At 40.3% G+C, this 12689-nt stretch overlaps 1 protein-coding gene across 1 annotated transcript in view; it reads left to right on the forward strand.

Moving 5' to 3' along the window:
• The window catches only part of PRKG2 (protein kinase cGMP-dependent 2), a 103324-nt gene that overhangs the window by 10628 nt on the left and 80007 nt on the right, over positions 1–12689 (forward strand). The window lies entirely within an intron of this gene.

The raw sequence follows: 12689 nt of genomic DNA on the forward strand, positions 1-12689 counted from the left end.
GGGATAGAGGGACTTCTAAACTTGGTTTGGTTTGGATAAGCAAAACTTTTCTTTAAATCAGGAATTGCGTGTTAGCCAGACTTTGGTTTGTGGTGCGTATAACTGAGGAGCTGAGTTTAAGAAAGTCATTTCCATGATCTCGAAAACCCTAGGGGAGTGAAGAGGTAGTCTTAGGGAGTCTCCCCTTCTCTCTGTCTATAGGGGGGGATTTACAGGTGTACACAAATCACAGTGAACTATGAATACGTATAGCAAAACCTGCTTTCTAGCACTTAGTCAGCCAGCGTCATGAAAAAGGAGTAAGTTGGATCCTCCAAGGAGGTGGAGTCCATTCATTCGTCTCACAGGTGAAGCTGAGTACTACCACCTGCCAGCCACTGTGTTAGATGCTAAGTGTATATTAGTGAGTAATAGGCACAGAGCCTTTCTCGGGGGGAGATAGACAGTATACACAAAAACAAGGAGATGCTGTGTAATTATTAATTGGGATACATGATATGATGGAAAACAACAGGATAGTACGGGTATCTGCGATTAGGGAGAGAGAAAATCAATGGAAAGTATTACTATCCAATTTTCTTTTCAACTTCTGTTCTTGAATATCTCTTATTTAACTCTTCCTTCTCAACTGCAGTTTTTCTGCAGACAGAATTGGGACTCTCATGGAGGCCTGGCTGAGGAGGTGACTTTTATCTGGGACCTGAAAGAGGGAAAAAAGCATAGAGGAGGTGGAAAGGGCATTTCAGAGAGAGGGAACAATGGAAAGTTAGAATTAAGTTTGAAAATAAAGATTTTTTACAAGAACTTATGAAAGTTTATGATAGCATTCTTGCACGTGTGTGTGCACACATGTATGTGTGCATGAGTGTGCGTGCATGTGTACATTTTCTAACTGAAGGTTGAATTTCCTAAACAGGAAAGATGAACTAGAAACATCCCAAGTTAGGGTCTCATTTCTACATTATTTTTATTTTATTTTATTTTTTAATTTTTTTTAATCCTTATTTATTTTTGAGATAGAGCGAGAGAGCGGGAAGTAACAGAGAGAGAAGGAGACACAGGATCCAAAGCAGGCTCCAGGCTCTGAACTGTCAGCACAAAGCCCTATGAGGGGCTCAAACTCATGATCAGTGAGTTCACGACCTGAGCCAAAGTCAAACACTCAACCAACTGAGCCACCCAGGCGTCCCTGCATTATTTTTAAGTGAATGAATATTTATTAGATAAAATTAAATCTTGTGCCTTGATAATGTCTTGGCTGAGCCTGAATTTCTCTCGGAAAATGCAATATTTGTGAATTTAAAACAAATTTTAACTTACTCATAAACATGAGTCCTATAAATCAACATAAAACATCCGACTTAAACAAATAAATGATTAATTTTGACAACAGAATTACAAAGGGAGGTTTAATTCATCAATTTGTTGACAGTCACATAGTGAGTGATCAATAAATATTTGCTAAGGAAACAAGTCATGCTGGATTATTAATCATAATACTCTGTGGCTGAAAGAAATCTGATTAATGTTAGAGTTCAGAAGAATTTGTTGTAAGTCAAGAGTTTTATTATTAGTTGGTTTAGAAAGGTCTTATCTATTCCCTTTGCAAAAGTAACATTTATTTTTAATGGTGTGATTTCAGAAATTATAAATGTTACAAACTTGTGCTTCAGAAATTGGATATCATCTAGTGTTCTCTGTTGATATAACAGATATAAGCATATATAGTAATGTATATGATATTACACATTGTGCATTATATTGTATTATATTGCTATTTCTCTTTAAGCACAATATATTATTTATCCACAAAAATCTTTCAGATAGGAATGTGATTGTATATCTGAGAGAAGCATGAAAGAATTTGATAGTCAGTCATCTGCTTTGACCTTTTTCCTACATACTCTACCAGGTTTCTCTTGAGCAAAAATCATGTTCAATTATTTTGTTCCAAAGACTTGCCCATCTTGAGACAGAACACCATTATCCTAGTGTTAAGTAACTGAACAATCCAAGATAAACATGTTCCTTTGTGTTTCTTTATTAGCTCCATTATAACCAGGAAAAGAAAATCAGTAGTTAGGTACAATTTCTAGAAAAGAAAATCAGTAGTTAAGTACAACCACCTATCTTAGTGAGAGGGACAAGGGAGGGAAGATATTAGAGCTCTTGAATAAGCATTGGCAGTGATTCCCCTCGTCATAAAGGGAAGCCAGATGGGTACAAGTCTACGTTGAGGTCATGATGAAGAAATAGGCTAATGATTTTTAATGATTAAGTCCTGAAGAGATCAGACTAGATCATCCCTGCCCTCATATTCCACACATACTTTCATAGAGCCTTGTGCTTCTGAATTGAAAAATTAATTAGAATTTGGGAATCACTCTTTTTCATTGATTGGTTTGTGCCTCAGGTTCTACAAGTAATGCCGTGCTCACCGCAAGTGTAGCTGCCATCTGTCACCATACGATGCTATTACAATACCATTGACTGTATTCCCTATGCTGTACCTTTCATTCCTGTGACTTACACATTCCATAACTGGAAGCCTGTACTTCCCACTCTCCTTCACCCATCCCCCAGCCCCCTCCTTTCTGGCAACTAACTACCAGTTTGTTCTTTGTCTTTGTGGGTCTTATTCAGTTTGTTTGTTTGTTCTGCTTTGTATTTTAGGTTCTACATATAACTGAAATTATACGATATTTATCTTTCTGTTGACTTGTTTTACTTAGTACCATACCCTCTAGTTTCCACCCATGTTATCACAAATGACAAAATCTCATTCTTTTTTATGGTTGATATTCCACTGCATACACACACACACACACACACACACACACACACACACACACACACCCCACATCTTTATTCATTCATCTATTGATGGACACTTGGGTTGCTTCCAATCTTGGCTATTGTAAATAATGCTACAGTAAACATAAGGGTGTACATACCTTTTCAAATTAGTGTTTTCGTTTCCTTTGGGTAAATACCCAGCAGTGCAATACTGGATTGTAGGGTATTTCTATTTTAATTGTTTGAGGAACCTCCGTACTGTTTTCCATAGTGGTTGCACTGATTTACATTCCCAAGAACAGTGTCTGGGGGTTCCCTTTTCTCTGCATGCTTACTAACTCTTGTTATTTCTTGTCTTTTTGATTATAGCCATTCTGACTGGTATGAGGTGATATCTCATTTTGGTTTTGATTTATATTTCTCTGATGATTAGTGATGTTGAGCATCTTTTCTTGTGTCTGTTAGCCATTTGCATATCTTCTTTGGAAATAGATTATGTGTTTTTGACTGGAACTCCTATCTTCTGAGATGGGGATTATGACCTAGAGAAGTTTGGGAAAACTATGTAGACAACATAGGACCTGTGTTCAGTTTTAGGGCAAGGCCACAGAAAATGAGAATGTGCCTGTCAGATTGAAGTGGGCACAATAGGGTCACTCTTAAACTGCACTGAACCAACAGTATATCATAGTCTTTTGTAGTGACTTGGCTTTGTACCTACTGACCATTTTTGAGCTTCTGAAGCATGCAATTATGTGGGCACATAGACTGTTTCTATAACAGGTACTCAGCCTTATTGAAGTATCATAAATCATGATGAGTCAGAGCACTCCAGTATGTCAAATGCTCTGATCTCTGATTTAAATTTATTATGGTAAACAGCAGAGGATTTAGAGCTAGAAGAACCTTAGAGATTGTTTCACCCTACCCCTTTTCTTGGAGAAGGGGGGAAGCAGGTGCAGGAGAGTTGCCGAATATGCCATGGTAAGTGGCAGAACTAAGATTAGAATCCAAGATTCTTGACCTTGAAACCAGTTATTTTCATTTACAATCCTAGTACTTAGAACTCCCCACAAAAATCAAAGGCCTCAAGTCAGGCCAGTTTAGGTACCAGCCTGATTTATTTTGATATGCCGCACTGCTTGGTGGGAAGAACAATGGTGCTTCCTGGCTTCTTCCAAGCATAGCTGAGCAGAACTTATCCATTGCATCAATTCACCAAGTGCTGGATCCTCAGAGCTCGGGCCTGTGTGAAGAGGATACAGGGAATGGACTTGATCCACCTGATAGCATAGACTGTGGTATCCATGGGGGGCATGAGTGGGTTCCCAAATGAGTACAGTGCTTCTCAAGACTGAGAACTGAATGTCACTGGCAAAGGAGGGTGAGGAAGAGTTCAGATAGCATTTCTGTCCATGTCTGACCTGCCTTGAGTACCAAGACAACCATGTATTCAGAGGTCAGACCTTTCACTGAAATTGAATTTTCTGTTTATGTAGACATTGTTTAGCAAACTTCAGCATTGGCAGAGCAAAATTACAAGCTCATGCTGAATGTCTGGTGGAACACAGGCAAATTAATCAGAGACATCTGGCAAGTTGCTAGTATGACTGCCTTTCGCTAAGAATGCAAAAACTATCATTTGAAACCATTGTTCTTCCCTGAAAAGGAAAGATAAAACAAAGACTTGCCATCTGACTTCAGACGTTGACTCTAGTTTTAAGGACAATTAGTTTCATTTGTCACTCCCATCCCAGGAGCAGAATAGGTAAAAGTGGAAAATGCTAGTGAGTCATCCATTTAAATAAGATCTACATCAAGGGATTGAGGAAGAGTATGGTTGTTATTATTTGTTTCCTTTGTAAAGCAAGGCTGAGTATTTGAATGTGCAGTATAGAAATGTAGCTCCGTTATTGGGCAGGAGTGTTTGTATGGAATGACTAAGAATAGTAATAATAATAGCATTTTTATATCCCTAATTATGTGCTGGGCACCATTCTGAATGCTTCACAAATACTGGATTATTTAATTCTCACAACAAACCTATACGATAGATATGATTATTTTCACCCTGTTCTATACATGAGGAAACTAGGACATGCAAAGTTTAATTACTTGCCCAAGATTACACAGCTTTTAATATCAGAACCAGTATTCAAAACCAGAACATCTGCTGTCTCAAGTCTGTTCTAACGACTCCTCTATACCACTTTTCCAAGATGAAAATTACATTTTAGTTGGGAAGCCTTGTAAAAATTCAAATATATAATTAGAAATAGATGCTTTTCTAATGCTTTTTTTTTTTGTATGATTACAAACTGCTTCTGGCTATTGTTATTTCTCCCAGAAAATTATGCTTCCAGAAAGTGCTGCCCTGTTCTCAGTTCGCAGTAGAGGAAAATCTTGCTGCCTATGGGAGGGAAAGAAACTTTTTTTTTACTTCCACGAAATAGCGACTTAGATGCTGCTTTTTCAGAAGTTCCATGTCTAGATTTCACATCAATAGATTATTAAATATTTTAAAGAACATATGTACAGACTTTTAATAATCAGTTGGATAGTTAAAAAATTTGTGCATATGCTTATAAATACTATTGCCTTAACTTGAGTCTTCTGAAAAGCAGAAAATGAAACTCCCTATGTAAGGAAAGAAAGAAGAGAAAAGTCCAGTTGTGGGGTGATCTGATAACAAGAAGCTGTGGGTGATGGCAGCGGGGTGATGTGTCTGATGAAAGTTGTCAGAATGTTTGAAAACAGAGGTTCTGTTCTACAGAAATGGTGTGCATTTAGACACCCCAATCAGACCTACCTACTCAAGGATGAAGTAGGAAAACCGTTACTGGTTAACTGCTAGATGTCTGTTGTTTTCTCAATGTTATCTCATGGAGGTAGGACACTTGCCTAATGAGGTGAGTGTTGCTTTTCCATTGCGTCAAAGAAGATGCAATGAAAGTTCAGAGTCATTCAACAATTTGCTCAAGGTCCTGGTGTTGGTAGTTCCTTGAACCAGGTTTTAAATCTGTGTCTGCCTGATGCCCAGTGTGTGTTCTCTACCACGGTGTGCACAGCTCAAACAGAAAGTGCAGCCTGCAGTATGAATGGCTGCCCTTGGGGGTGTGTGTGGAGGGGAAGTGGGGGAGGGTGGTGCTGTTTAAAAAAAAAAAAAGGAGAGGTAAAGAGTGCAGGCAAGTTGAGGAACCTGCCTAGAATTAGGTGGCAGTTGCCTGGACATCTTGGTGAAGTTAAGTAGGTTTTGGCAGACTTTCTGAGTCCTGGCCCCAGTCCCTTTCACTTCCTGCCTCTGACTTTCCTTCTTTCTGTCTAAGAGCCAAAGGCCCTGGGCTCCTTCTCATTGCGCACCCACACTCGGGCCCTCTCGCAGCTTCTGTGATGATCTTCTGCTTGGTTCATAGCCCCTCTTTGTTCCTTCTCACTTGATCCTCAAATCTGTCAGTCTGCCAGTTGCCAGGTGTTAGGAAAAATGTTTCCTTAAGCCTCGGAACACGCTGGGCACTCAAGGACTCATTGCTGCGAACAGTCAAGAGTCCAAGTGCTTGTGTAAGTTCCCAGCTGACTCCAAGCCACCCCTCACCTTGTGGTCTACGTGCCTGAGAGTCCTAGCAGGTACTGTGATGTTCTTATACCACCCAAAGACCAGTAGCCTTGGCTCGCAGCTATGTAATGTCCAAGATTTCCTTTAGTCCTCAGGTTAACACATTCAATTCAGCAAATATTTATTGAATATTGAATTTCTTAATCAGAGAAGCTCATTCTTGAATTTTGTTTTTCTTCCTCTTTTGCTTCCCTTTTCTGTATGTCTTTCTGTCTCCTCTCTTCCATTTCTTTCATGTATACTTTTATAAATTTTTTTAATGTTTATTTATTTTTGAGATAGAGATCAGGAGCAAGGAATGGGCAGAGAGAGAGGGAGACAGAATCTGAAGCAGCTCTGAGCTATCAGCACAGAGCCTGACGTAGGGCCTGAACCCATGAACCGTGAGATCATGACCTGAGCTGAAGCCGGATGCTTAACCGACTGAGCCACCCAGGTGCCCTTCATGTAGACTTTTATTTTGTTCCCTCCAAATTTTCCTTCATTCTTAGTATGAGAGTAGTCAGTGGCCACCAGTACCAATCTCAAGTAGGCATCACAAGCCAGGCACACTGCACTATGACTGAAGTTAGAATTAACCTCATTTATTTTCACAGTGAACCTGCCACCCAAGTGTCATTGCCTGCAGCTTAGCAGGCATAAGTAACTAGCCCATGGCCACCATTAGTAGTGTAAAGCTGTTTAGCCTCACCTCGTTGTCAGGACATCTGCTACTTAATTAGAGCCACTCTGAAACCTATACTCATTTTATTTTGCTTGCTATCATATTAATTTATACAATATTTGTAGTAGTTTGTGGGTCTGCTTGGCTACAAATAAGTTCCTCCAGATGAATTTAGCAGTGCTCGCCCTGAACCACTGTCCTGAAAGCCTGAGCAGTAGCCTCCAGCGCCCCTCATTTACATCTTCAAAGTGCCTTCTAACTCGGTTTTTTTCTTACAGACATTGTATGCCTTTCTGCACACTACCCATTTCCTTGCTAGATTCGCAGGAAGAGTGTAGTAGAAATAGTAGAGTCAAGAAAACAGTGAATTTTTTTTTTTTTTTTTTTATCCTCGGGGCTTGTTGGATCAGAGGGAAGCATTGCCATTGACCTTTGCCTCCTAATGAGCAGTGCAGCTTCCAGAGGAGCCTCCCTTTTCTTTCTGGAAGCCTGAGCAGCTCTGCTCCTGTCACCTTGTTTTTCTAGGGTTTGAACTGCAATAGAATTCTCAGGAAAGGGAAAATATGTGAAGCCCAGGATAAAGCTTTTCAGTTTTTAGACTTTTTTTGGAAGTACCTTCTCTGTGAAGATACATTTCTTGTATTTATCTTTTGATTAAAACCGTTTCCTTTTCTTAAAATCTCATTTTAAAATTATTTGTCTCCTCCCCTCCTTGACTCTCCTTTGAATTATTTTGTAGTTATAGACATTTTAGTGCAGTCTTGTTTGACAGGATTTTTGTTTGTTTGTTTTTTATTTTGTTTTGTTTTGAGACCTATAGCCAGGAATGGACAGAGGATATTATGTATATAATTCATAGTAAAATGTGAGTGATCAAGAACTCTCAATTTCCATTCAGTCCTTCCAGGAGTAGATGTTTGTCATGTCAAATTAATTTTAATTGGTAAATTTCAGGCAGCAGTTTTTATCATCTTTTTGGGGTTTATAGATCAAGCTCTGGGAAATATGAAAGAAAGAAAGATCTGTAGCTTTGAGTTCCCTTTTTCTAGACTGGATGAGGAAAAGGGGGGGTAAAAAGTGAATAGGTAATAGAAACTAGGGAAACCAAGGTATATTAGTTTTCTATTGCTGTGTGATAACCTACCACAAACCTGGCAGCTTAAAACAACACATATTTGTATCTCAGAGTTTCCATGGGTCAGGCATTTAGGCACAGCAATTAGGTCATCTTCTCAGGGTTTCACAAGACTGTAGTCAAAGAGTCAGCTGGCTATGTCCCTTTCTAGAGCTTTCTAGTGGAAGAAGTCCTCCTCCAAGCTCACATGACTGTTGGCAGAATTCAGTTCCTTGTGGTTGTGGGACTGAGGTCCCCATTTTCTTGCTGGCTGTCAGCAGAGGCTTCTCTCAGCTCCTAGTGGCTGCCCAGAGTTCCTAGCCATATTCTTTTCCCCAGGCCCATTCACAGCATGGCATACGTCTTCAGGGGAAGTTGGAGAGTCTCTTTACAGTTGACTAAGAGAAATCTTATGTTACACATATGGGCTGACCCTCCCATCACTGTTGCCATATAATGTTGTCAAGGAGCAAATCACTGGTTCCATATCACTCAAGGTTGGGGATTATACAAGGCTTGACACCAGGGGGTGGAGATCATGGGGCCATCTTAGAATTCTGCATACTACACTAGGCCCTTGTGTTTCCCTGGTGTGAGATTCTCTGGCTAAGAATGTTGGCCATGCTGGGTATGTAAAGCTATGTATAAAAAGTCCAGAGCCTTGTACATGTGTGTTCCTAGCAGCATGTTGTGAGCTATTTATAGCAGCCAAAATGTGGAGACAACCCAAATGTCCACTGATGAATGAATGGATAAACAAAATTCCTTCTTGTTTTGTGCTACAACATGAATGAACCTTGAAGACGTTATGCAAAGTGAGTAAGTCAGACCCAAAAAGACAAATATCGTATTAATCCACTTATATGGCGTACCTAGAGTAATCAAATTTGTAGAGACATAAAGTAGAGTTGGAAGTTGCCAGGGGCTGGGAAGAGCAGAGAATGGGAGTTATTGTCTCATGGGTACAGAGTTTTACTTTCGGAAGATGAGAAAAGTTCTGGAGATGAATGGTGATGATAATTGCAAAACAATGAGAATATACTTAATGCCACTGCACTATGCCCTTAAAAATGGTTAAAATGGTACAGTTTATATAATGTATATTTTGCCACAATTAAAACAAAAGTCCAGAGTCTTGGGACTGACTTGACAGCATTGCCCCAGTGGCCTGGCTAGGACATGTTTCAGGTTCTGTATGGTTTCCTGGGAGAAGGGACAGGGGAGTAATGATTTTCTCATTTCTGTATTTATTTGTAATATTGCGGCAGAGAATAAGATATGGAAAAGTCCTGTGACAAACGTTAATTGATTATTGTTAATTAATCAATCATTGTTAATTATTTGCTAGTAAATGATTGATTGCGCAATGAACCTTCAATGGAGTCGTGTTCCCAGTGCAGTGGGAATACAGGGAAAAGACAGTTTCAAGCTCCCTTGCATCTTCTTGTTTACAGCTGTAATTCTTAACCTTAAGTGCACATTGTGATCACCTGGGGAGTGGTAAAAAATACTGATGCTTGAGGTTCAACCACCAGGGAGTCCTATTAAATTGGTTTGAGGTGAGCGCCCTGGGTATTAGGATTTGTAAAATCTCCCCAGACGGTCGTAATGTGCAGTGACGATTGGGAGCCAGTATTTGTTATAGGAACAGGCCTCCCTGCAGCTGACTCCTGAAATGTTCAGTTTGATGATTTAAGAGCAATACTCATTACAGACTTGTAAGGGAACTGTTTACCATTTCTACCTAATTACCATGCAGCACAATGATGATTATGCATATCATTGAGTGTGTCAGATTAACTTCCTTGTAAATTTTAGTTGTTTTCAACATTTCGTTATTAACCTCTGTTCTCTGATGCTCATGGGAATAGGATCATCTGCACACATGTAAGAAAGGGAGAGAGAAATCTTTGTTGTGAGCATGAAGTAACAGTGAACATGATTAGATTACAACCGTATTTAATTACATGGGCAATAGGGTAAGAAAGTTGACCGGAGAGTCATGCCCATTTTCTGATTACACATGGAATGACCTCATCTTTCACATGCTAGTTTCTCAAATAATAAACTTGTGCACTTATTTTTGTTTTCTTGTTGGTTTATTACTCAAAAGATATTTGGAAGAAGGAATTAAAGAGATGCTTCTATGCTTATTATCTGTGTCTTGTTTGGTAAGGTACTGACATTTCTTGTCTCCATCCTTGTCTCTGTACCCATAATTTTTAAACTAGGAGAAAGAAATTTTTTAAATGTATATTTATTTTTGAGAGAGAGAGAGAGAGAGAGAAGGAGAGAGCGAGAAAGCGTGCACAAGCGGGGGAGGGGCAGAGAGAGAGAGAGGAAGACAGAGAATCCGAAGCGGGCTCTGCACCGTCAGCATGGAGCCCGATGCAAGGCTTGAACTTCAGGAACCTTGAGACCGTGACCTGAGCCAAAGTCGGATGCTCAGCCGACTGAGCCACCAGAGGAGGAAGAATTGGAATGTGCTTTAGCTTTCTTAATCTTGTTGAGTTCCTCCTGTTTGCCAGGTGCGCTTGTAGGTTTTAGATAAATAAGAGGATGTTCAAGAAAGCATAGTCACAGCATCGGAGATTGCAGTCTCTTTGGGGAAACTAAAATGTATTACAGTCTTGTGTGGTTCATATTCTAAGAGGTGGGTGTACAAAGAAAGGAGGGAAGGTACTATGCCTCGTGGGATCGGGGAAAGTTTCATGGACAAGAGGATCTTGAGATGGATTTGAAAGGAGGAATCGCTGGCAGGGAGACAAGGGGCTTGGCCCATTTGGGGACCTGCGAGTAGTTCAGTGGGCCAAGGGTGCTCTGAGCATGGGGAGGCCGAACAGGAGGACTGCCAATAGTTTGACCGACATTGTATAGGGTCTCCCTTAAATAAAGGCAGTCTTCAGTATAGTTTTTAGGGCTGTTTTGACTCGAAGGTTTTTATATTGCTGGTAACTTGCTGACTTATAAGAGTAATAGCTGTCCCTTAGGTAATATATTTTATGTGTAGGGCGCTGTTCTTAGAGGTTTACATTGTGAACACATTAAACTGTCATGGAAATCCTATGCCCTGTGGACTGTGTTTATTATCATTTTACAGCTGAGAAAACTGGAGATTAAATGACTTGCCCAGGGTTCTACAGTTCATAAGGGGCAGAATTAGGAATCAAACCCTGGCATTACAGCTTCAGATCTAGTGCCCTTGATAAATATGCTTTACAATATGCTTTCTATTTGTATATGTAATTAAGCTATGAAACACCACATGGGTTGTATGGCCTCAGCTTCTATGCTCACAAGAAATTCTTGAGAGATGACAGAGAAGGCAGAGGCCACTGGCCCCTGCTTTGCACTGAGCCTTATGCAAAGAAGGTTGCAGGGTTACGTGCTATGACCCAACAAAAGCAAACAGTGGGAACAGAGGCCTCTAATATTCAGGACCAGAGAAAGAAGATGGAGCACCCTATATACCAAGAACTGTTGGTGGACTTTGACAAGTTAAACTTCCCGAAGCAGCTTAGAGAACAGAAATGTATTGCTTCCAAGAATGTCGGTTATGAAAGTGGGGGATGTAAAAGGATTACAGGAAAGATCACCGATGCTGCTGCCAATGTGCACGAACTGGAGATTCAGCCCTGCTGGAGGAACTTTGAACTGAACTGAGCCTCTTTGTTTCTCCCTGGTTTCTTTCCCATTCCACTCTTGCCCTCCAAAAACGTGCCATGAGTACTGCTATTACCAGCTTCTACTGCTGCCATTTTTAAAGTATTTATTAGCAGCTTATCTTAGTTAGTGTGCATGATATTCCTAAAAAGTAGATCTGATTACCATGCTCTGTTCATGGAGGACAAGTGGGAAATTTGGAAGGGTTCAGTGACTTGTCCAAGGTTGTACAGCTAGGATGTGGCAGAGCGGAGATTCGAACCTAGGATTATATATTTAATGTTTTATTTTTAGTTTTAGTTTTGAGACAGAGAAAGACAGCACGAGTGAGGGAGGGGCTGAGAGAGAGACACACATACAGAATCCAAAGCAGGCTCCAGGCTCTAAGCTGTCAGCACAAAGCCTGATGCGGGGCTCGAACCCACAAACTGTGAGTTCATGACCTGAGCTGAAGTTGGAAGCCCAACTGACTGAGCCACCCAGGCGCCCCAAAGCCATATATTTTTTTAATATTTTATTTTTTAAGGGGTGCCTGGGTAGCTCAGTTGGTTAAGTGTCTGACTCTTGGTTTCAGCTCAGGTCATGATCTCATGGTTTCATGGGTTCGAGCCCCACTTCGGGCTCTGTGCTGATTGGCGTTCTCTCTCTCCCTCTATCTCTCTGCCCCTCTCCTGCTCATGCTGTCTCTGTCTCTCTCAAAAGTAAATAAACAAACCCTAAATTTTTTTTGTTGTTTTTTAAAATTAACTTTTCAGTGAAGTACACAGATCATGAAGTGAACAAGCACAGGTAACCAACAAACAGATCAGGTAATAGAACATTCCCAGCACCACAGCCCC

Source organism: Panthera leo, chromosome B1 (genome assembly GCF_018350215.1).
Source record: "Panthera leo isolate Ple1 chromosome B1, P.leo_Ple1_pat1.1, whole genome shotgun sequence".
NCBI classification, from domain to species: Eukaryota; Metazoa; Chordata; class Mammalia; order Carnivora; family Felidae; genus Panthera; species Panthera leo.